Consider the following 23818-nt stretch of genomic DNA (forward strand, 5'->3'; position numbering starts at 1 on the left):
TAATGTTTGTGGTTGCAGAGAGCTATTAAATTCATGCCCAGAAGGTTAACCAGAGCTGTGTTGGCTTTTTTTTTTTTTGTCTACAAACTAATTTGTCTAATACTGCCATGGTTGCTCATAGCTTTTCGCAGGAACAACATAATGAGATTAACAAGCCTCTGATCACTCCATATCTGATACTTAAATCCCCATGGGAAGCTGTGAAAGTGTCAGAGCTCTGCTGCTCTTGTGTGGGGGCTGTGCTGGCAAAGTAAAGAGTTACTCTTTATGTAAGATGATGAAGATTTGGTTGCTGGGAAAATGGAGTAGCTAAGCTTCAGGCTGTGTTCTTGTAGCCAGCATGATTTAAGAAACAGAGAAAAGATGCTGAGGCTGCCAGCCAGGGAGTTCATTATTGGAAAGAAGAGACAAACATCTCCACCCTGCACCCCGGCGCTGATGCTCTGATGAGGAAAGCAACTTTCAGAGGGAGACGATTCTGCAAGAGCTCACAGCACCACGAGTGGAGCTCCTGGGAGGGAAAACCCGTGTTAGAAATACCAATTTCTTGCCTTTTGCTACCAGCTAGCTATGGTGCATATGCGTGGTGTTGTCCCAAAGCACTTGCCGCTTACCTCCTTGCCCTCGCTGTCTGTGCCTGCTTCAGGCTAACAGGCAGTGAGCCTGTAGTTTGACAGGTGCCTGCAGCCTAATTTATGAAAACAGATTGATACCTAAATTACGTTTCCCCCTGCTTATAAAAACATCCCGGACTGATTGATTGAGTGCAAAATTAGAAGCTTTTTCTTAAAAGCAAAACCAAAATGAGGGTGAACTGTGTATTATTAAGAAAAAAGGGAAAAAAAAGCTCAGTATTGATTTTGAAGCACTGTTGTGTTTTTTTATCCCTCCTTCAGTATTGTTGAGATGCTAACAGCTGCAGTATGTATTTCATGGAGATCTCCACCAGCCTCTTCTTCGTGTGCACATCCATAACTTCCAGCCTCTTCTGTGTAAGGTGCATTCTGATTTTTAATTAGTTTCCCCAGTTTCCCAGTGGTGTCCATGTATTTGCCAAAAACGGCTCCTCTGCAATCCTTGAGCAGAAGTTAGCTTGGTGAAGATTGTGAAGATGTTGCTGTTGGCTTGTGAAGGACTGTGCTTACTTGTCAGAATAATTCCTCTTTTCTCCATGCGTCAGTGTATGTTAACAAACATCAGAATCCTTCAAAAATATTTACTCCACCGAGTGTCTCTGATTTTGAATACTCTCCCCCTTCCAAGGCTTGATCACACATGGAACTTTTCAGGAACAGCTGCACACAAATAACTCCAGATGCAGGCAGCCCCTGAATGCGATGTTCTGTTCCGTATCGGACCTGTTCGTGCTGACCTTTTCCAACCCCGCTATTGTTTTTTAAGCCCAGGATTACCTCTTGCTTATTTAAAATATAAGTTCTACATATCTATACATGTGAATTTTAACATTTAAGTGGTGAAACTACTTTTATTCATTGTTCTGCTCTCTTGTCCAGCTGTAGCTGTCAACACTGGAGGTAATTTGCTGCTGTTGTAACTGTCCTTAACAAGAGCTGTAGCGTTTCTTCCATCTGCAGAGCCACACAAGCAGTGAATACCAGGCTTTGCTTTGGTGCTTATGTACTTCAGGAGAAGAGACCCTTAGGCCCCCTGAGAAGTAGTTCCTCAGTTAGATGCTCAGGTCAGAAATGCTAGCATGATTTAGCAAAGGTAAACATAAGCTTTGTGGCCATAAGATTGTGTGGTGATAAAGTTTTTTCCTTTAAAGAGCATTGAATTCAGTTTATTGATTTTGACTTTCCTTATTTCTTTTTGTTGAGGAAATGTCAGAGCAAAGATCATTATAAATCCTCTAAATTGTTTTCAGATGAGTCAACGTGCAGTCAGTCGAACAATGGAATGTGTACTTCACCGCATTTGCTCAGAAAACAGCCAAGCAAACCACCAGAAAGAGTAGGTCTGGAATTGCTTGAACCTTCTTGGCTGCTCCCTGCACAAGGAAGAGCATGTGTAGCTACGCCAGCTGGAATGCAGCTGCTCCTTAAATCTGGCACCTAATGGTGAGCCCTGTCAAAGTACATAACGTTGGAGAATGCTGATCAGTTTGTTTGCAGGCAGAAAAGTATGGGTGAAGGCTTGATTGCAGAGGTGGAGGAAAGCCCCACCACATCTTCATATGCAAGTCTTTCAGACTAGGTACGTTGAAGATGGAATTTGTGTGGGTTCAAAAAGCCCTTCTGGGTTAATTCAGGGCCAAAAAAAAAAAAAAAAAAAAAGTAGGTATTCATGTAGATATCTGGTTGTTCCACAGATTATCGGTGGCTACAACCATTTAAGTCTGTGCTCCATCAGCAGTCTGCTGCTCTCCAAAATGACTCATAGTGTCTGGAGTACAGTCCTCGGAGAGAATTTGATATCACTTAGTTGTTTTGCTATGATTTTTTTCTCTGGATTCTGTGGTGATAGGTTTAGTGACACGTGTGACATTACTGAAAAGTGCGATGTAAATGCAAACTTCAGCGTCATCGACAACAATGCTGTAAGCACGTGATGCTAGTGCATGGTGCAGAAACCTCCCTCTAGGCATTTTCAGTGCTTTCTGCCTCTTTGATCAGTAGTAAAGATGTTAAAAAAGCTTGATGTATTTGGGTGCTAACATATCATAGTTGTCATGTTAAATTTCTGGAAAACATCAGAAGAGAAAAAAGCTAAACCTAATAAGCTATATATATATGTTTATATATATATATATATGTATTTGAGTCTTTCATACCTTGTAAATTACCATGGCACGGTTTCCTTTTGTGTTCAGTTTGATGAAGCAGTCTGCATCCATGTAACTGATGCATTTAACATCCTGGCAAATCGTGCTAGCGGGCTTCCATCACAGGTTAAAGCAGAAGAAAAGTACCTGTGATACTGCAGAATAAATAACCATGTATTTTTTATTTTTCTTCCCTCACAACTGCTTAACTGTCACATCTGACTCTTTTAAGAGTACATGTTAGATTGATGAATGAGATGAAGGTGTGTGAAAGTGAAGGCCTGTCTGAAAGCTGTCACGCAGCTGTTAGGAGCATTCAGCACCTTTGGGAGATAGCAGTGTTATTACAATCATGTGTATACACAAGGGCAGAGTGAAAAAGGTAACACATGCTTGCATATGTTACACTTCTTCCTTCCTGTTCAAGGGAGTGGAAAACAAGCTTATAACTGGAATAGTATAGAAACCTTTTTTTATATACTTATTTGGTGTCCTAATGGGAAAAACTGACATTTTATAAGTTTGCAATATGTTTTTGACATTTGTTTGGTTAAAGCATCTCACTGTTGTCACACACAGAGGGTTTTGTCTTCTCCTCTGCCTGTTGATACCACGTTTCTTCTGCCTGTGCTGGAGGCTGCCCAAGGCATGCGGTGAGCTTGGGTGCAGCGCCCTTCTGTAGGGTCTGGCCTGGTGCTGACTCGTAGCACTGCGCTTTCTGCACTGTGAGTGTAACACTTAATTTAGGGAGATCAGAGTAAAATTACCAGGGCTCCCAGAAGGATTTCTCCATTTATTTAATCCTATACTCTCTCTAATAGCTTCCTCTAGCCATTCATCTCCTCCATTATATGATAATACCTTGTCCTAGTGCTGGCCTGTGTTATACTAAAGGTGGTGAGTTTTCCCATTTGTTGTTTTGTGCGACATTTTGGGTGGAAGTCAGGCAATGTGTGCCTGCATACCTTGGGGGGGGGGCTTTCTTGTTTTTATTTTTGGTTTGTTTTCCAGCAGCATCAATCTGATAGTGCTAATGTCTTCTCTACAGTTTACCTTCCTGTTGATGATTTCAGGTAAAGTTTTGTCACATACTCTGGAAGCAGTTAATTCAAAATGAGAGTTCTCTAAAGGTCCTCTGCAGCAGTCATGCATTGGCCAGTTTTGCACAGGTTTTTATAGCACTGCTGTGTCAGCTGGGAACATGCAAAAAATAATAAATATAAAAAAGAAAAAGGGTGTTCTCTGGCTGATGCAGTGATCAGTCTCCTTGTATAGGGTCAGCTGAGATACAGCACAAGAGTGGTTGTTGGCATGTACTCTGCAAATTACTACAGCAGTCCAAGATGTTACCGCCTGTAGGCTTTTCCTGTAGCATAACTATTGAAGAATTCAAGGGTTTCTCATCTACTTCTGAACAAAATCAGACCTCTTACCTTAATTTCACCGTGTCTGCTTTGGAGATGCTCCCTCTGCTCACCAGCAGAGGTGAGAACCTGTGGGCATCAAGTACTTCGGTCCTGCTACTACAGCTGATGTATGCCTCTCCCCTGCAGGAAGATTGCTGTTTGTGGCAAGGTCTGTGTGCCTAGCAGGGAGGCTCTGCTGACATAATTGCATGGGTAGAGCTGTAGTGGTGAAAGCTCTGTAATGTGGAGAAGACCACCGACTGAAAGGACAAGTGTCATCTGGGAATCTCTGCCTAAATTGGGCTGCGTATATGCAGTCACACCAGAGACTGAAAGGCTCATTTAAAGAAATGCTGATCTACTCGAGTGACTTCTTATCCTTAGTACAACTGACCCCTCAAGCATTTAAAAAGCAGCAGTCAAGTTTCTGAAAAATCAGAAGGTTGACTTTTAAAAGTATGCCTTTTAAGGTGCACTTCGATTTTTTTTTTTTTTTTTTAAATTTGCCCTCCAGTTTAAGTTTTTAAGTGCAAGATGGGTCATGTTGTTCAGCTTTCCTCTGCAAGATGATTTCATAATTATAGTGAAAGCAGAAAGTATTTCTTAACTGTTTGACTCCGTGACTGGAACTTTGAAAATACAGAATGTGGAGAGACTTGCAGTGAATGAACAAAAAAATTTCATACCGTCTTGCTCATTTTTGTATTTTGATGTTATTATAATACAGGTCCAGTGGTATTTATGCAGGTCATGCAAGTCCTAATGGTTGCTCTGCCAACAAAACTATTTCCACGTTTCTCATCAGCTCCTTGAAAAACACCTGACAAGGTATTTTTTCTGGATGCATATGTAGAAATACGCACACGCTTTCTGTTTCCTCTGAAGGGGATTTGAGGTACAGCTCCACGTAGAATCGCATCACGCAGTGGCAGCACCTGCAGCCCTGTGCAGGGCTGTACCAGCAGGCAGGGCCAGGTAAGCAGCGAGCTCCAGCTTCTTTCTGGGGCATGGCGGAGCCTTGGCCATGTGGAGAGCACCCAGGTAATGCTGTCTGCCCTGGAGGGTTGTTCGTTATCTCCCACAGGGAAAAGACAGCAATGTTTTTATTTTTGTAATCACTTTTGCATACCGTGCTGAAGTGCCATGAAATACTGCTTTGATTTCTGACTATGTCTTACATTTCATGAGCTCCAGCTCCATAGCAGCAAGGGGAAGACGAGGTGTTCATCTCACTGATGTGAGACTTGGCAAATGAGCCTTTGTATCTGGTTACAGCTAGCAATATGCCGACATAGGATACGGCAGTGGGAACACACAGCCGCTGATACGTTAAAATGGTGTTAAACACCAGCTGATGCCCATGTGGGCTTTTTAATTAGTACCTGGCCTCTTTCTGAATCTAGATGTACCTCTCCGTAGGGAAAATTTTTGATAAATCCCCAGTGGCTCATGAAAGAACAGAAGGTAATTTTCTTTTTGGCCTTTTCTCTGTTGTGCATGTGCAAAGTTTTCTTGGTGCCTGCTAAAGAAAAAAAAAATATATATATATATATTACTAGGGAGTAAGATGCCCAGAAATCGAAAGACTCCTACAAAAGAACTTCAGACTGCAGTTTATTGAAACAAAATACTTGTGCAGTTATAGATGGAATGTACAATGTGGTATTGCCTGGAGTTTTGTGGACAATACATCTCTGGGCAACTTACCTGGTGTTACCTACTGGAAAAATCTGATTGTCACTTGGCTATTTGGCTGAAAAGAGAAAACAAACATTTCATTCTCACAGGTACTAACGTCTCAGCCTGCCCGTTTAAACACACTGGGACCTGTGTAAGACAATGGTATTTGCTGAAAGCAGCATGCAGCAGGACTGACTGCAGGATACACCGTGTTCCAGTATGTGATTTATTTTTTTTTAAATGAGTCAAAAAGTTGAAGAAAACAGGCTAGTTACTAAATATTACTGGCTCTGAGCTGTGAGGTACTCAGGGGGCCCCAGGTTAATGCACCAGATGTGACTTTCTGGAGAATAGATTTATTTAGGCCCTGCCGTGTTGATGAAGGGCAAGAGGTTGCAATAATGCCGTGCTTCGCACATGGCTAACTGCACCAGGGGGAGGAGTGCGAGTGCAGGAGAGGAAAAAGGCACCAGCAGGGTCGCTGTGTTGCAAACTCCAGAACAGCGGGCGAGCATGAGCGCCGTGCACCGTATCAGCGCTGAGTGTGACCAGTTGATGTTGCTGCTTTGTGGAGCGCTGCTGAACTCTCAGCTGGTGCTTCAGACTCTTCGGTCATGCATGGGGAGCTTGAGCCAGAGCGCTGAGATTGCTGGCAGTTGCGTGCTCAGAGGACTGGCTTTGTTTAGGGTTTTCAAGGTGTTTTGTTATCACTCATCAGCTCACGGAAATGCTGATCAGTAGGGAGTACAGTCATGCGTGCAGCGAACAAGAAATACAGGTTTGGGAAATAACTTTCATCATCTTCAGTGCTGTTTAAAGAGGGAAAATATGGAAATAGAAACTACAGGTACTTCTTCCTTGTTATATGCCCACTCGTGATAATGACTTTGCTTTTGCATATGCATTTCATAAAAACTGTAATAAAACCCTTTGGAAAAATATTTATTAGTAATTCAAAGGAAGTAAAGCCAATGAATTTAATATAGGTGCATTAGCATACATACAGATTGAACTTCTGATTAGATTGAATACACCTGCTTTTGCTGATTCCGTAAATATGTTATTCATATGCTTACTGATATCAAGCCTTGTCTCTTTTCAAGCTCCTTTCCCAAACCTGGCCCAAGCAATCCCCTTCCCTGGCCCTCCTAATACACTCTTTAAGTTGGCTATCAGACAAACAATACCCATTAATGTTGGATGTTTGCTGATGCTAGGTACAGCCCAGGCAAAACAGAAAGGAAACGTGCACATCAAATAATACATTTTGCTATTATTACAAACTTAAGAGCTTAATGATACTTTTCACTACCTACAGAGGCACTTTTGAGTGGGTTAAAAGAAATTAATTGAACCTGACCGGCTATCAGTACAATAGCAGGTGTATGGCAGCATGCTGGTAGAAAATAACACTGAAACCTGAGCAAGGGGTTGGTTCAACATTGCTTTATGTGCAAATGTCTGTGGCGACTGATGACGTGGGAAGAGTTGCCCTGGCATGAGTGTGGTATAGCAGAAGGCTTCAGGTGCAAACGTGTTTTGTTGGTAGGAAATCTGTCTTTTCTAATGTGCTACCAATGTTTGCGTATGCTGGGAAAATAAAATGAGGTCATTTTTAGAGAATATGTTTAATTACTGCTGCATTTACAATAAAGATTTTGTTGAAAGGCGTAATTATGTAATGGGAATACGAAATGATATCAATCTCTTTCCAATAATAGAAAATTTTGTTGTTTTTTTTTTTTACTAACTCTGCTTCTTTCTGCACATTTTCCAAAACATAATGAGGAGGCAGTAGGGCAGAAAGGTATTGCCTATTCATTTACTACATGAAAAATTAAGCATAACAAACTAGAAGAGGATACTAATATAGTTTAGCGATCATTTAGATTTTGCTTGAAAAACATTTATAATTAATTATGAGGATCTTGAGAAATTCATAGAAATGAGTGCCAAGAGTTTCCTTGCAAAGCACATTTATGAATCTTACATTAAATTTAAAACTCTTTGACTAATTACCTGATTAATTTGATGTATTTCAGGGAAAAGAACAGAGCAGCTGAGTCCTTTGTGTTCAGTTTGACATAAGGAAGAACTTGGGTAGCACAGCAACCTCAAATGTATTTTCAAACAAGGACAGAATATTAATAAATAAATAAATAAATAAATAAATAAATCAGGACCAAGTTTGAGAAGACTTTCGGTGAGCCTCTTTGTGCCTGGGATGGAGCCAGCCCCAGAGACGTGAAGAGCTCTGGGGGGCTGTACTGGGGCCATGGGCTGGTGCTGGTAACGTGGCCACAGCCCCGGGACTCCACCGGCCCCATCCAGGGGAGAGCAGAGAAGGAGCTTACACTTACTGCTTTTTCCACTATATTCTTACCTTTTTAAAAAAAAAAAAACTGCTGTCTCCAAGCCTTCCCTTTTTGCTGAGTTACTCATTACGCGCTAAAAAGTCTCCTTTCAGTGTTTTGGTTCTAAAACCATCAAGATTCCTAAGAGAACGGGGGGAAGTCTGAAGAGCACTGTTGACTGTCATCTTTCCTGGGCACTAAAATGAATGTGCACTGGTTTCAACAATATCTAATTTCTTTGTGAAGGATAATAACCTGGTCACTTCATCGTCCTGACTTTTTGCACAAGTGCCGAGGTAATGGAAATGCTTTCATTTTCCAGACTACCCTTGAGTGCTTGAGACAAATGCTTTCAAAAGCTAACCAACGCTTCTTTTTTTTTTTTCTTTTTTTTTTTTTTTCCTGTTGTACAGGAAAAGCTATAAATCTGTTCATCACCTGTCCATTTAGGTTAACATGTTGCACCTGCAGCCCATTTTAACGTCTTAAAATAATCAGACAGTGTGCTTTCACTGGAAGGTACGTCACTGAATCAGTTAAGGCTTTGTCTATTTATTTATTTTCCCAAGAGGGCATTTTATTACTGATAGCATGAGTCAGAACACTTAAAGGCTATGGTGAAATATGCCAGCTTCTGTGATGCAATAGGAATTGTAATGAATGTTACCTTAAAATTAACACGCTGTGTGCTGCGTAACCTGTAAGGCAGAAGCCTACCAGTTATCTTTGTCCCATAACTTCTTCCCCATCAACCTGAGTGTGTGGGCAGTGGCTGGGAAGGAGAAATGATGTGCTTCTGTGTTTTGGGGCCTCCTGTGGGCATTGGGTTTGTCAGCGTGGAGATAGAAGTTTGTCCAGGCTCACCTTCTGTGGGAAGGAAAGAAGGCAGCCAGCGCTCCTGGGTCTTATTCCAGGCTTCGGTGGCTCAGCCAGCGGGTCCATTCTTCTTGTGCATTATTTACACTTTTTTAAGCAGGGTAACAAAATGAAGCTTTTTTACGGGAAGATTTTGAGTTAACTATGAAGAGCTATATGGCTTAAGTATAAAAATTACTTCAGGGCAAAACTTTATCTTATTCCTCTTGGTCTTTTGAAACAGGATTGGAAAGTGGATTTAGTGGCTGAGTGTAATTTTCAGCAGGATTGTCCCTGTGTTTTAAGCTTCCCTCCCGACCCTTTAAATTGTAAGAATTCTGCCCAAGGCACCGGGGAGGGTTGTGTTGACACAGGTGTAAGCAGGATGTTGCAGACGCTGCGCTCCTCACTACGACTTCCTGTTTTTAACTGTAATTTATTTTGATGCAAAGGTCCACAGTCCATTTTGCCAGCCATTCATCTACACAAACACATGTATTTTCCTTTGCTGTCCATAAAGCCCCAGTTTTCCTTGTCCCAGGACAGCAGGGATTAATTTTCCCAGCAGTGGGAAGGGACAGCACCTTACGCTAAGGGTTGCATGGTATTGGCAAAGGAAAGCATGTAGAAAATCATTCTACGTGCTAATGTATGCCTGAGTCCTTTTCTCTCCCCACCTCTCCTCTGATGTTGCAGTTCTCTGCCCTAGCCAACACAGTTATACAGATAAATTTTGTTGCTTAGGGAAGGTGCTGGTATCCTCCCATCTTTTATTACCCCCACGCACAAGCGAAATGGTAGCACAGATATCCCATAGAATTTATACTGGTGCAATTGTGCCAGGAGAGATTTAAAGGCAGAGGAGGAGGAAGCTCATGGTATTTTTCAAGTGATTGTGTTTGTAAGTGAAGAATGGTGGAAGGAATTAGGGTTACCTGATCCGTCTGCTTTTTCTACCCCAGCCTTGGAGAGCGTGGCAGCACCTGCTCAAGTTTCGCTGCCCTTCAGCTCATGGCTCGAGGCTGCCGGACTTAGTGCCAGGAGTGTCTCCTGCAGGCAGCTTACAAACTGAAGGGACACGAAGGCTTCAGTGGCAATTCAGGAGGGTGGAGGATTAAATGTTCTTGAAAAGCTATTTGCATAGAGCTTTGCAAAGGAGGGAATGAGTGCAAGGCTGTTCAAACTGAGCAGCGCAATCTGCACACCTTGACTCGCCTCATCTGTCTGCTTGGCCTGTGCCATGTGTGTTTAACAGGTAACGTTTAATCTCTCCCTTTCAGGGAGATACGTGAGAGCTGTTCAGCCTCAGCAGACACGGGAGAGCTGTCCTGTAAAGCTATGCAAGTAGAACGGGAGCTTACATTTCATGCCAGTTTCTCAGGAGAATGACCGAGGAGGTGCAGAAGCATCATGTCGTGGCTGTCCTGTCCGTCCTCGCTGGCTCGGCAGGCGCGGGGCAGGGGGTGACCATCTCCTGTCTTGCACCACCCCAGTTCCTTTTGGGGTTGTGCCAGCTTCCCCAGGCTCGCGTCTTCTTTCAGCTTCGTGCTTCTCTGACTTACTGCGAGGCTTTAGTTTCCTTCTGTACTGCTCACAAAGCAAAGCAGCCTCTGTAGAGGCGCGGTACCAGCCTCCTGAGGCGGAGGTGCAGCAGGGGTTAAGGGCAGCCCGATCCCTGCCGCCTGCCTCAGGTGTGCAGCGGGTGAGGCTGAGGAGGGAGGCAGGCAGGCGGAATTCCAGGCGGGAGCTCTTCTTGTTTCTATTTATTTATTCACTTAGTTTTCCACAATAGATGCTATTTCTTACAGAAAAGACTGACCTATCTGCTGCTGTAGTGTTTTCTTCTTTCCTTTTTCTTTTTCTCTCTCTTATTTTATTTTATTTTTTCCTGCTGAGTCATTGCACAACTCAACAGTCATTTGTGTGGCATGCTTCCTGGAGCCGTGAATCGGATTGTCACGTACCTTTCTTCTTTTCTCCTACGTTTAATGTAACTGCACTCATTTCAAGCACTTCTGCGCAGCGGAACCCCTTTCTGATGGTCCCATGGTTCCTCTCTGTGATCGGGGTGAGTGAGGCTGTCCTAATGGCAGAATGTGACCTGTGCTCAGTAAGTTGTTATTCCTGTGATAATGTTAACATTTAAAGATTCCTTAAGACTCTGCCTTACACGGAGTTAGCAGGCAAATGCAGACACTTCATCTTGTAGCTGAGGGAACAAAACTCCTTGTTTGCTTTTGCTTTTTCATACATTCCGCTGCTGGCATCTGCTGAGGCAGTTTAACGCCGCTCATATTTTTCATCCCTGTAATATATTAGAAAGGGGGTACTCTTTTTGTTCTTTGAATGTCTTTTCAGGCTTAGGTCATCTACAAATATGTAGTTCACTTCCTCCCCCCCTTTATTCCTTCAAAATTGGGTTGGCATTTCAGGGACTTTCTTGGCCTGCCTGATATAAAATTAAAGAGGTTACCTAAAACCACAGAATTAGAAAGTGGTACAGCTAAAGCTTTTTTGTTCTAAGGCTGAAAAATCACAGATGATGGTTTTTTCACTTTTAAAATGTTATTAGACACAGGTTGTTTCTGTAACACCTATATTTTGTTCATAGTTAGTTTTTCAAATTAAAAAAAAAGAAACAGAAGTTTGACATCTTTTTCCCCCAGAGTGTTTCAGGTGCTTTTTTTTTTTTTTTTTTTTTAATTTTTTTTTTAAATCACAACAAACAACAAAACTGTTTTTTTTCCTGAGCTCTAGCATTCACAGAGACCTTAGGGTGATGCTGCATGATGAAGCATTGCAGCACACTGACAACTCAGGTCCCCAGCTCCAGTGTTTGCAAAGCTAAGATAAATGTCCAAATTCTCTTTACTCAATGTGAAGAGATGCACATATGCATCAGGATGGGATCTGCAAAAGCTCAGCCAGGCTTCACAGGACAGGAGGAGGTCATCCACTCTTTCTGAAGCTACATCCCAGTGAAGGTGAATCAAAATGGTCCTGTTGCTAATTGAGCCATTTCCACCCCTGACACTTTTATTAGGCCAACAATAGTTCTTTTAGCTGTTTGCTTTGTTGTGGCCCAGTGGAAAGCTAGTCCTTCTCAAAATGCATTTATTTTTCCTCCAGGGCAGTGTCAGTAGAGATGGGCGAGCAGCTCTGCTGGCATGGGGCAGGTATGGCAGCAGGCAGCTGGGAGCGATGGGGAGCTGCTCCTTTTGCAGAGCCCTTGCATGACTTCTTAGGCTGCTGTGGAAACCTCATGGCTGGATAGAAGAGCTGTCTTGAAGCCGTGCCAGATGGGTGCTTTGATAATACTGGTATCTGCAGCCCAGTGCTTCAGGGTTTAGTCATCCTAGTCTTTCTTTTACATGGGTTATTGCTTTTTCTTCCTCTGCTTTTTGTAAGAAGGTAATGGGGCAAGGCGAGGCGGAGGTGTTGCATCAGACCTTAGTGGTTAGAGCCATCGGTTGGGAAACAGCAGACTTCAACGCTGTCCTGAGCCTCTGCAATGAATTCCCTGAGAGAGTGCCCTATTTATCTGTTGCTGAGTGGGACCGGACTGGGGGAGGCTCTCCATCACTTCTTCACCAGGCTACAGCATCACGTGGCAAGGAATGGATGAGGGTAGAGCATGTGCGATCCTTGTCTGCTCAGGAGGGTGTTCTTCCTGTGCCCTGATTATTTTCCCCTAGGGCCTGATAGGGAGTTTTATATTTAGGGGCTTTGTGGCTAGGAGCTGCAAAACTGAAGTTATTTCCTACTTTAGCCTCAGTCTTCCTCTGAAATATTGGACAAGTTATTTGAGCTGTCAGCTACTGTGGGTTTTTGGAAAATGGAGGTATTCTCTTTACTCACCTCTTGTCTGCTTTGATGTAGTTAGTCTTTGCTGTGACATTTTATAGTCTCCCAGCACAGTCAAGTACAGCTCTGAGCATAATTGGGGTCACTGGGCACTAGACAATAGTGTTTATGATCAGAAGTCTTCATAATACAGGCTAAACATGGTATTTCAGCTTTATGTTCTTCTGAGTAGCCTTTAGAGTTAATGTTTTTGTTTTATGATGCATCATCTCTCAGTCTCTCCTCCAAAAAGTAAAATAAATCTAAATTAGACTGAAGCCTTGGCTAATTGTTCTTTCTCTATTCATCTCTGTGGCAGCAGGAAACCTAGCAGCAGGGTTTCCATTCACAGCAGACATGTGTGCCAGCTCAAATGCTTTTGTCCCAAAATTGCATATGTGGGTGTTGAAGGTAAAAATGATTGGGTAGTAGTGGTTGCAGCTGTATCCTTGAGAACTCCAGGCAAGGGAGATCAATGATCTCTTTCCTGCATGTCTTTTTTCCTCACTGAAAAAGATACTTAACAATTGCAAATCATTCCAAAAAGGCAAAGGAAATGTTTTTTGATAATCAAAGACTGCATCAGCCCTGGGTCTGTTTGTGGTGCTGACATTGGTTCTGCACAAGGTAGGAGTGGGAAGGGTTCTCTGAACTACTGCGAGGCATTTTGATGCCTACAGCACTTTGATCTGATGGCCTGCAGGTACCACGTCCCCTCGGCTCCCCCCATCTTACTGCGCTGCTGCCACCGGCGTTTCCTCCTCCTGCGCATCAGAAATGCGGGTAGCAGATGGGTGGTCCAGGCAGGTTTGTCCTGGTTGGAGCTTTTCTTTTCCACTCATGTTAGCTTCAGAATGACCTGCTTATGATACACATCTCTTTGCTACAGCAGAAATAATTACAGTATGGCTTTGCACATACTACACCCATATGATGACCCCCAACTGGTCAGATCTGCCCTTGATAGCTTATTGTAGTTGCAGGCCTCCATTTCAGTCCATTTAGCTGGTCAAGAACAATCCAATAGAAATAATAATGGTGCAGCATGTTAGCAGTGATCTCTAGACATGGAAAGGAGTGAGCATTTTCCTCTTTTTTGCTGTTGATCCCACTGACGTGGAGTGACAGTAGGAGAAGTATGGCTGTAAACACGATGCCAGGGCCACCAGTCAGTTGAGGCGAGTCACTAAAGGCAGAACAGCTGGAACTGCTCCTCGGTTATTTGCTTATGCTTATCTTTCATTCATTGTTTGGCTGATCAGCTTCTGGTGCCCCAAAATTCATGTCCATTCTTTTCCGTGTGAGTATTCACTAGCAAGTCTTCTCTGGATGTTTTTTCCCCTGACTTCTCACACAAAGCGTGCTGTAAGCGTGCTGCACAAACAGCCACAGGTTCTGCAGGTTCTGCAGACTGCTGCGGAGATGGAAAGGCAGCTCCGGGTAGGTGACGGCTCCGTCTGAATGCTTGGTTAGGGACAAGATTTCCCCGCTGAGCAGCTAGCTGACTAGACAATTTTTAAGTGTTGTTCCATGTTATGAACAGTTGTCATGTTAATAGCATGCGAGGCTAATTGTAACTGATTAGTTGATTGCACTTGTTCCTCATTTCACGTACTGAAAGCATCACTTTTCTAATAGATGCTTGTATTAGGAAGGATTAAATTTACTGTGGCTTTGCATTACCAATGCACTACAAATGAATGAAAGATCAGCCCAGGCAAATGTCCTTGGATCTAGGTTTAGGTCATGCTTTGTAATCTTGAGGTAAACTTTTCTGTATTTGGACTACCTGTAAGCAGCTGGGTTTTGTTACTGATTGGCGCTGTGGTATTTAAAGACTAGCAAAAATTGGGACTGCTTTTGCTGGGAAGTGAAGACATGAGAGGAAGGCCTTGCTCAGGAGAAAGCATCATCTTAACAGCGACAAACAGAAACAAGAGATGGCAGAGGAAGCGCAGGGACCACTCCGTTGACGTGGCAGGCGTTGACGAAGCTCGGTGAGGTGGCACGTGTCTTGCTGCCATTTGGATGAGGGAGGTGAGGGGCTGCGCTCTGAGCCCTGCTGTGCCAGGGCTCAATCACTTGGACCTGGGAGGGAGGGAGAAACGAGGCAGGACATCCTGCTCTGCCACTGCACCCAGCAGTTTTTTGTTCGCAGCACCCGCGTTCAGATGTCTTGGAGGAACAGGAAGGGCAGGAGCAGCTGTCCTTTGCCATCTCTCTTCTTTGCTGAAATTTTAGAGCTGCTTTTAGTGATTTATTAATTGTAAATGAGAGGTTAGTACTTCTTTTCCCTAGAGACAGTTTCTTTAATATCTTTATATTTGTTCCTGAATTGAACAAAAGGAAGCCAAGCCAGAGCTTGGTGATTTCCCAATTCCTTTTCTTAGACTGGGCAAAAGTGATAAGAGAAAGCTATTCTTAAAGATTTTTTTTTCGTTGACTATCTCTGTGTTCTTCTGAAAGAAAATGCCAAGCACCTACTAAAACAATGTCTTTTAAGCGTTGCCAAATAAAAGAGTGGGTTTGTTCAGTAAAATATGTATGCAAAAGCATAAGGATTCTGAGATTATTTTTATAAAGCTTTTTAATAACTAAGACTATTACTAAAAGCAGGTAAAAGCTGAACATCCCCAGAACTTACTCTTTTCATACATTGTTTAAAGAAATTCCAGTTATGCAAAACCTAATAAATTAATAAATTAATTTAAAATTAATAAATTAATAAAGCCCAACTCAACAAAGTTCTTAGGTGCACATTCCAGACCCTTCCAGAGCACAAAGTGTCTCTGCTCTTACCTAGTGCCTTGAGGTGGGTGCTGCTGAGCTGGGACCTGACGCACAAGCAGGAGAGCCAGGAAGCAGTGAACGACGCTGCCAAGAAATAGTATGGCAGAGGAGCAGAAGGAAGGGAAGGTGGGCCTGCTGACCCTCACTTACTGAAGGTGATTTAGGGTTGATCTTACAATATGCCTACAGAATTATCTTGTTTTCAGGAAAAAAATATGACAGCAACAGGTTTTGGTTTATAGTACGGTGTTGGCTTCTCCTGTCCCAGCATCTCACCTTATGAGATGTTAAAAGCATCTCTGCAGTGCCCAGCTATTTGACACGTGCACCCTAAAGGGGGATGCTGAAGTGCTGCTGGGAGAGCCACTGTTGCTGGCTCCTCCACCTCGGTCACCTTGCCAGCCCCTGGGGGTGTGGGTGACAAAGTGTGGGGGGCCCTGGGTGCATCAAGTGAAGCACAGCGTCTGTGTGTGTGTACACGTTTCGGGGGTGCTGAATAAATTAGGAAGAGCTGCAGAGACAAAGCAGGCTGCCTGTTGTACCTTCAGATGTCTTTTTGCTGAGCTGGGAGCTGTCCTACCCAGGCTTGCCCCTTTGCCCACAAGTTTTAGGTTCCAGGCGATCTGATCTGGTTTGTTTCTTTGGCAGCTCAGAAGCCGTGGTTTAAATGCCCATGCAAATTAATGAACTAGGCAGGTATTTTGAAATCTGAAAACTCATTTAAACCATTGCACAAAGAGACCTTAACTGGCTGACTCTCTTGGAGCTTGTATTAAAAGCGTGTCCAGAGATTTAAAGCAGGGCAGGAAACCAGCTTGTTTGTTAAGTGCTGGCCAACTGCTGGCCTCTGCTTCATGCTGTAGAGATGCATCAATGGTGGAAAAGCTAACATGTCTGGTCTTGCTTTTCTAAAAAATTAATCAGACAATGCTGAAGATACTGGATTAAAATGGCCATTATTTCATTTTTTAAAAAAATATATATATTCTTAAAAGTTAATGCAAAAAAAAAGTTTTAATTTTTTTCTTCAGAGCAAGTCTCTTCTGACAGACAGCTGAGAATCTAATTCTGGTGCACACCAAGTGAGAAAGTGATTTTTTTCTCAAAAAAAAAAAAAAAAAAAAAAAAGGTAGAAACAGAAACTCCAGAACTAAAAATATTCTTGAATTGTGGCCTTCCAAATCCCCTTTTCTATAAGGAGCTGAGTAACAGTTGTTAGTGATCATGTACTTCATTCAACTCTAGCATAGGAAGTACATCGATCATTTCTAACTCAGCTTCCCTGGGCATAGGTACAGTTTGGCCAGTCTGAATTTGCAATCTGTGAATTGGAAAAGCTAGAAATTCTGCTACTGTAAAGCATTTTGAAATTATCTCTCTAGATGTGGTTTATGTGATTTTGTTTTTGAAAAAAAAAATTGCAATTGAATTACTCTGTCTTTTTCAAATTGAAATACTCCGTCTTTGTAATAGTGGTGCTCCTGTTCAGACCTGTATTCCCATAGCTGGGTGATTTCCAGCCTTCTTTATTTGGGCACGTGCACAAATTTTCCTGCAAAGCAGCCATTCCTGGAAGGGTCCGTATTTACTCACTAGTTTCACAGCACAATTGAACGAGTTTTTCTTAGTCAACTTCTGCTCACCCGCACTGACTGTTCTCACACTTCACCGATCACAAGCTGAAAGCCACTGACCTGAACGTTTAAAACTAGGCAACGGGGGCGTCTTTATTAGCACAGGTAGTAAGTACACAGAGTAGTTCAGGGAAAGTGAGGTTGGTTTCTGCTGCCTAATATTTGAATGATAGCAAAGGATTTTGAAAACATCCTTCTGTTGTAATATCCTGGTTTTCTATTAGTTTTTCTTACCCAGTGACTTCCCAACCAAATGAATTTTGACTTCCAATGATGAAGTTCCATCAAAAGTGGCGGTTACAGCTTTCAACTTTATAGAATCAATCCCAGTAAACGATACAGTTATGCCAGGTTTTCATTTTGTGGTCAAGGATTACATACAGTCCCATTTACCATTTGTTTATTTATGAGGTGTGTTTTAAGCTGACCTTGTAGGTTTTTTCCGTCTTCACTCTATGTGAACCTTGAGACACACTTCAGAAATTTTATTTAGTATAATGCAGATAGACGTAATGTAATCAGCAAGGTGTTGACAATGCTGATTTAAAACATGGGAAATTAAATTCTCTTCAGGTCAGCCCTGTCAGCCTTCAATTCCCATCTCTCGTTTCATTGTCCCTGGGGCTCTTGAGCTATCACTGCTTTCCATATTGCATGATTATTTTCTTCCTTTCCACTGTATTAGTTTTAATTTCATGGATACAGAGTTTGCTTGGAAAACTGGGTTGGCAGAGGGTGTATGTTTTCTGTTTGTTGTTTGTTTTTTTTTTTTTTTCTTTTTTTTCCCATGTCTTGGATGTCAGTACATATCTTTCTTTGTAGTATAAGTTTGAGGCCAGAAATAAAGACATCAAAGTTTCTCACTGTGTTGCAACTTCTTACCCCAGTGTTTATATGCTTTAGGTCAGGTCTTGGTTCTTGTTTCCTAGTTTTTCTGCCTTTCCTCATGATGATAATAAATAAAATATATGTTATTTTATATTTTTATTTTATATATATATATATATATATATATATATTAGCATTGTCTTGATCAAGTTATTTTTAAGCCCTTAGGCAGAAATTCTCAAGGTATCTTTCCACTGACTCGCCATTGGCATTCCTTTCTTTGCTGTGACTGGGAGTTAGGGGATTGAAGCCTGAAAGCTACTGGGTGGCACTGGGAGAGACAGGGATGCTGCATCCAGGCTGTTACGCTAAGCCTTGAGCCTTACGTGCTCAGCACTGGGTTGAGGATTTTTGCGCTGTAGCTCACCTGCACTGAATTCTTGAAGCCTGAAGTAAACCCAAATCTCATTCATCTACAGAACAGCTGGCAGATTCTTGTGGTGGTGCCGACACGTGCTGTTTGCTGCTGCTGACCCTTGGACGTGCAGCGGTGCATCACGATCCCATTTCGGTTGCTCCCTGCCATCTGTGTCTGCTGCTCTCCCCTTTCCTGAGCAGCACCCGGTGGCGGTGTCAGAGCCGAGGAGCTTACTGGAGATGTGCATGGCTGCCAGCAGCAAGGAGGACGAGCCACGTGGATGTACAGTTCCCTGCAAGCAGCACAAAGATTAATCCGCAGAGCGTTATTAGCACCCCGATAAAGCCTATCTTATTTTTATTTTTTTTAATGCAAATTATTCGAGTGGCATAAATACCTATTTTTATCAGATAGTGTTTAAAGCTCATTAATTTTCAGTATAGTTTTTTGTCAGCAAAAGCCTTATTTAAATTTGGCTTTTTGGGGTAGAATTTATATCTCAGAAAACATCGCTTTCTGTGGATCTCTAAATCCTCTTGAATCATCACTTCCACAGGGCAGAGCTGTGCTTCTCTGTTGGCTGAGAAATCTCCAGGCACAACAACAGCGCTGTATAAATAATAAATAAAGTAATAAATCAGTCATCATCTGCTCTCACCTCCTAAATTGAGGTCAGGAAGAAAAGTCACTTGAGGGAGAAGCAGCAGGGAAAGCTGAAATGCCCGTTGTCCCATTGGGGGAGCACAACCCGAAGACCAGGCTTGGCATTTAATTTAAAAAATACACAGCCGGGCCGAAATGAGTGTCTGTCAAGCAGACAATTAACTGTCTGATCTGAGGAGCCTGGCATTCAGAGAGCCTCATGCCTCCATGCTACACGTGGCTTTCGAACCATCAGGCGTCTCTGGGAGCGATTTGTCAGCACCCAGAGGAGAGCTGTTGGTCCGCGTGTCAGCAGCATCCCGCTGACAGCCAAGTCCACGGCAGCCCCGTTACTGCCACCGCTGAGGGCTGGCAGTGGGACGTGGTGCGTGGTAAAGAACCTGAGTAACGGGGACAAAAATTCTTGTAGGAGTCTCACCAGGTTTTGAAGTTTCTGCCCCTTTCTCCCCGGTTTAATCCAAGTTCTTTCAGAAACACGCTTGTTGTGGTTCTTTTCTTCCTGCACAAAAACAAGCATGCAATCACTTGGTGTTTGTGGACGTGGGACTCCTCCAAACTCATACGGAAAGTTGCTGCCTAGTGGAAATAGTGATGCTAAACAATATTATACACACAGAGCAACTCGATTTTATGGACACCTACTTATTATTACTTTTCCTACAGAGCTCCCATGCCCACCTGTATTTCCAGTGCCCCTTGCCCCATGGGGCACGGCTCCTCAGCAGCACCCGGTGCTCAGCACCTCCCGGCCAGGAGGTCAGTACCCAGGTGTCTCAGTTCCTCCTAAGCAACATGCCACAAGTACTGGAACCAGCAAATTAGGTTTGAGAGCATGAGAAAGGGCAGTGGATGCTTCCCTGATACGGCCGCACGGTGTACAAATGTACGAGCTCTGGCTTGAAATTCATAAACTTGACCTACTGGAGAACTTCGACGGGTGGGTGTGAATGCGGGCCGTGCCTTTTGTGCAACGTCCTGTAAACATTTGTTCCAGTACATTTGATTCTCAATTTACAATGAAGAGGGATTCATTCATCTGCAGAGCGATTGCTTAATGGCCTCTGTACAGACAGAACCTTATTAATATCCTGGTGTCAGAGTTCGTTTGAAGGGCATTCAGAGCTGCTAAGCACGTGAAGAAATGGCACTCTAAATAAAATGGTATTTGTGGTGTTAGGGCTGGCGTTACATTCTGTGGTGAATTTTCAGTCATTTGCAGCTGAAAATAGCCAAACATACGCCTTGCGGAGCAAAGCAGGTTCTTTAATATTTTGTCCATTAATGTTTATAAAATAAGTGTCAAATGTAGGTGCTGGTGGGACTCGGGGGGTTCTACCTTCCCATGGAAAAGAATCCGTGGCAGAAGCAAGGTAATTAGTGCTGGTGCAGCCTGACGTGGGTGGTGACTCAGATACACGCATGCAGTGCTATTTATTTCCCCCATAAATTAAAATAATGTCAGATACACATAATGCATACGTGTCTATAACAATGTGCGTATGAGTGTCCATATCTGTCATTTTCCAAGCACGTCTGGAAGGGGTCCAGGACACAGAGCAGCATCTGGCTGCTGGGAAGAGCTGCGCGGCTCTGCGTTCCCCATGCCCAGGGGACATCTTTGGTGATCCTTCGGTGCCTGCAGCCAGAAAAAGGACTCGGGGCTCTGACATCCCTGGTTCTCCACTGTGAGGGCGGAGAGCTGAGGGCACCTGGGTTGTCTCCTGGAGAGAAGGAGGCCGAGAGGCGACCTCTGCGGCTTCCTGAGGATGGGAGTGGAGAGGGAGGCACCAGCCTCTGCTGCTGGCTGCCGATGGGATGTGTGGGTCAGCACAGAGCTGCGCCTGGGGAGGCTCAGACCAGGCATTAGGGGAAGTTTCTCTGCTGTGAGGGTGGCCAAACACTGGCACAGGCTTCCCAGTGAGGTGCCTGGTGCCCCGTTCAAGAGGCAGCTGGAGAACACTCTCAGTAGTGTGCCTGGACTTCTGGCAGCCCTGCAGTCAGGCACTTGGACTCTGCTTTTCAGTTCCCTCCCAACTGAAATACGCTGTGCTAGGCTAGTCTAGTCCAGCCTATCCTTTTGGTAACGTGTTTTTCTCTGTTTTGAAGCTGTTACGTATTTATTGGTAAAAAGAAATCATACAAGAGATGCTTTGTGTGTGCAGGGAAATTGGCAAACACTGAGACACTTTTTTGTTTTTTGTATTTTACTATCTTGAAGAAATTTCCCTTTCTATGACAGGGGAAAGCTTGCAAGAGCGTGTTACACATTGTATTACAGGAATTCAGTTGTACACAAACCGCGTTCTCATCTTGACACCATGTTCACACTTCCCAGCAAATTCAGCGTAAGCCGGCCTAAGCACAGAGCCTGTGCAATACACGTGTCGTGTTTGTGTTCACGTGTTTTAAAATCTTAATTGCTGATCTCTGCCCTCCTGATTTGCAGCTTCTGCGTGATAAACTTGCTGTAGAGCCCTGTGTGCCTTATGTTGAAGCCACCTGGCCCGGCAGGGTTATGGTTCTTGTTACGGGGGGAGCTGGGTCTCCTGCAGGTCCCGAGTCTCCCGGGAGAGCTCGTTCCCTTCTGCCCACCTGGAACTGCTGCAGGATAACTTGCTGCTGGAAGCACAGGGCCGGCCGTACGGTAACACGCCTGTGGGCTCAAAGGTCATCCCTGTGCTCCTCCAGTTATTGACTGGCCACACGTGGCAATCAGCGCATGAGTACATTCGTCACAGGGTGAAAGCTTGGAGCTGAGACCTGTTTCGGTGCCTCCTTCGGCTCCTTCCCATCGTGGATTCTTCTCTCAGTAAGGGTCAGGAGTGTTGAGGGGCGCCTGGCCAGGTTTTTTGTGTTACTTGCATGGTGTCTTTGGGCAGCCCTGTGTTCTGACAACATCAGAAATTCAGAAAATTTGTTTGTCAAAAGGAAAGTGTTTTCTTTGGTGGAAAATGCTATTAAAAACTAGATTTCTGATGAGAAATCCAGGAGGAAATGGCATAAGCCTGAGGAGTGTGTAGTAAACTCATTTGTAATCCAAAGCGATCATAAAGTTGTAAATTCAGTTCTGTTATTTTCAAGTCTTTAAGCTGAGAAAGCAGGCATTTTGTAGGCTGTTTGTTTTAATGCTGGTCTAGAAAGCTGGGTCTTAATCATGTGCCCCTGCTTTTCATCCCATCGTGCTGTCTGATTGCTTTGGGCTCAAGCTGCTCTGGTTCAAATTGCTTGGATTCATTTGGCACAATTGCAGCATTGCCAAACCCCAACATCCAGAGATCCCGGGGGAAGCCTTCCTGTGCCTGTTTCAAAATCACAGTGTTGATACAAAAAAATAAGGATTTTTTAGCTTATCTCTTGTTTCTGTGTTGCACAATCTGGTTTCCAAAACTTTTCTCGGCACCCAGCAGGTTTCAACTTCCAGTTAAAATACGTGGCAAACGTCTCGTGTGCTGGAGCTGGGGCTGTGAGAAACACACCAAGCTCGCTCTTGCTACACAAAGGAGAGGTGAAAGAGCCGTGCTCTGGAAGCAGCACATCTTCACGTTCACAAAAATTGAGTTCTTTTCAAGAGGTGTGTTGTAAAGGTGCAAGTCTCCCATCTGAGCCAGCATTGCAGTTTTACGTCCTGAATCACGGCACCTTCGTGCACATTTTCTTTTCGTATATGTACACTTCCACCGTTTAGGCGTACTCTTATCTCGTTGGGGTGCCCTGCTATCAGTGGGGGATGCTCGTGGTGCGAAGGGCACGTGGGGCCCAGCAGTGTCAGCCTGAGACCAGAGCCTCAGCACACTGCGTTCAGGAGTTGCAAAACTTCAGATTTTTTTCTAAAGCAAAAGAAATTTCTTACAAGGCATTCACCATGCTTGTTTTAGTCAAATGGTGCATAACAGTGTATGCTGATCAGCTAAACCAGCCCTGCTTTTCCATCCATGTATGTGTAGTGCTGATTATTGATATGGTTACTCTGAATAAATAAATAGTGATCTACTAATAAAGTAAAAATCTGCTTGAATCTTGTATTGTAATGAAACCACAATAGATACCACTAGACCTTCCATAGGCCTTCGGTACTTCAGGTCTGTGCCCTGAAATGCAATGTAAAATGGCTCTTGGCTGCAACAGCAGAGCTGCCATAAGGATAAGCTGGGCAGCTTTTATGGATACTTTCTGAATTTTAATTCTTAGCCTCTGATCTCTTTACAGGCTTGAAATACACTTCACAGGGTGTTCAATATACAGCTCCTTATCTGGAGAAAAGTTTACCTTGATCAAACGAGATTGATTTGAGCCCATCCCTGCAGAGCTGGGGCAGCTGAAGGCGCTCACCCTTGCAGATGGGATCAGTAAGAAGGATGAGAGCTGCTGGCTCAGGCTTGGGTCACGCATTCAGGCTAAGATACGGGAACAGCAGGCTCTGTTTCAGGCCAAACCATCCAGCGACAACTAAGAAATCAAGTGTGTATATCTCTGTCTAGGCTAATGGAGTTTGCCTGGGCAGTATAAGCAGTTTGTTGAAAAGGACTGAAAATTACTCCTCAGTATTTTTCAGTGTTTTAAGATTT

At 43.6% G+C, this 23818-nt stretch overlaps 1 protein-coding gene across 8 annotated transcripts in view; it reads left to right on the top strand.

Annotated features, from left to right (window-relative positions):
• ARHGAP32 (Rho GTPase activating protein 32) overlaps positions 1–23818 on the top strand; it is a 266569-nt gene that overhangs the window by 76514 nt on the left and 166237 nt on the right. The window contains exon 1 of one of the 8 annotated variants that reach the window (XM_082777988.1): positions 2060–2078. The exons of 6 other annotated variants lie outside the window; for them this stretch is intronic. The gene's annotated coding sequence lies outside the window, so the exon portion shown is untranslated. Of the gene's footprint in view, positions 1–2059; positions 2079–11126; positions 11146–23818 lie in introns of those variants that run through there. One more of the 8 variants, XM_082777989.1, reaches the window with a different exon arrangement.

This window comes from Aythya marila (genome assembly GCF_965140915.1).
Source record: "Aythya marila genome assembly, chromosome: 23".
NCBI classification, from domain to species: Eukaryota; Metazoa; Chordata; class Aves; order Anseriformes; family Anatidae; genus Aythya; species Aythya marila.